We start from the raw sequence: 2,050 nt of genomic DNA, 5'->3' as shown, positions 1-2,050 counted from the left end.
CTTAACCCTAATCCTCATCCTAACCCTAAACCTAACCCCAACCCTAACCATCACACTATCCCTAAACCTAACCTTAAACCTAACCCTAACCCTCACCCTAACCCTAAACTTTAGCGGAACCTAAACTCTCACCCTAACCTAACACTAATCATCACCCTAACCCTAACCCTCACCCTCACCCTCACCCTCAGGCTAACCCTAAGCCTAAGCCTAACCCTAAACCTAACCCTCACACTTACCCTAATGCTTAACCTAATCCTAACCCTACGCCTAACCCTCACCCTCAGACTAACCCTAACCCTAACACTCACGCTAAACCTAACCCTCACCCTCAGCCTAACCTAAGCTGAAGCCTAACAATAACTCTAACCCTCACACTCACCCTAACCCTTACCCTAATCCTAATCCTAACTCTAAGCCTAAACTTCAATCTCACCCTAACCCTCAACCTAACCCTAATTCTAACACTAACCAAAACCCGAACCCTCACCCTCTGCCTCACCCTAACCCTAACTCTAATCCTAAACCTCACCCTCACCCTAACCCTAAAACTCAACCTAAACCTAAACCTCACCTTCACCCTAATCTTAACCCTAACCCTCATCCTAACCCTCACCCTAACACTAACCCTAACCCTCACCCTCACCCTCACCCTAATCCTAACCTAAACCTAAAGCTCAACCTAATCCTAACGCTCACCCTCACCTTAACCCGTAACCTAACCCTCACCCTAAACCTAAACTTAACCCGAACCCTAACACTCACCCTAACCCTAACCCTAAACCTCACCCTAAACCTAACCCTCACCCTCACCCTCAGCCTAACCCTAAGCCTAACTCTAACCCTAACCCTCAACCTCACCCTCATTCTAACCCTAAGCCTAATCCTAATCCTAACCCTAACACTAAACCTAACCGTCAACCTAACCATCACATTAACTTTAACCCTAACAATAACCCTAACCCTAACCCTCACCCTCACCCTCAGCCTCACTCTAACCCTAACTTTAACCCTAAGCCTCAGCCTCACCCTAACCCTAACCCTAAAACTAACACTAAACCTCACCAAAAGCATAACCCTCACCGTAACCCAAACCCTCACCCTAAAAGTTAACCTCACTCAAACACTAACCCTAACCTTAACACTAAGCCTCACACTAACCCTAACCCTAACCCTAACGCTAAACCTTAACCTAACCCTCACCCTCACCCTAACCCTAACACTAAGCCTCACCCTAACCCTCACCCTAACCCTATATCTAACCCTAAACCTCACCCTCACACTAACCCTAACCCTAACCCTAACCCTAAACCCCACCCTAAACCTAAACCTAACCCTCACCGGCACCCTCACCCTCTCCATAGCGCTAACCCTAACCCTAACAATAACACTAACCCTAACCCTAACCCTCATATTCACCCTCACCCTCAACCTAACCCTAATCCTAAATGTAACCCTATACCTTACCATAACCCTCACCCTAGCCCTCAACCTAACTCTAATCCTAACCCTAAACCTCATCCTAACCCTCACCCTAACCCTCACTCTAACCCTAACCCTAAACCTCACCCTCATGCTTGGCCTAAGCCTAAGCCTAAGCCTAAGCCTAGCCCTAACCCTAACCCTCAACCTGACCCTAACCCTAACCCTAACACTAACTCTAACCCTAAACCTCACTCTCACCCTAACCCTAACTCTAAACCTAACCCTAAACCTAAACCTCATCCTCAACCCTAAACCTACACTTCACCCTCACCCTCAACTTAACCATAATCCTAAACCTAACCCTAACAATAACCCTAACCCTAACCCTCACCCTTAACTTAAGCCTCCCCTTAACATTTACCCTCAACCGAACACTCACCCTAACCCTAACACTAACCCTCACACTAAATCTAACCATCACCCTAACTCTAAACTTCACTCTAAACCTAACCCTAGCCCTCACCCTCACCCTGGCCCTCACCCTAACCCTAACACGCATCCTCACCCTAAACCTCACACTTACCCTAACAATAATCCTCAATCTAACCCTCATCCTCACACTACC

This window comes from Dipodomys merriami, unplaced genomic scaffold (genome assembly GCF_024711535.1).
Source record: "Dipodomys merriami isolate MVZ:Mamm:240054 unplaced genomic scaffold, mDipMer1.0.p SCAF_221, whole genome shotgun sequence".
Lineage (NCBI taxonomy): Eukaryota > Metazoa > Chordata > Mammalia > Rodentia > Heteromyidae > Dipodomys > Dipodomys merriami.
This window is presented reverse-complemented; position numbering follows the sequence as displayed.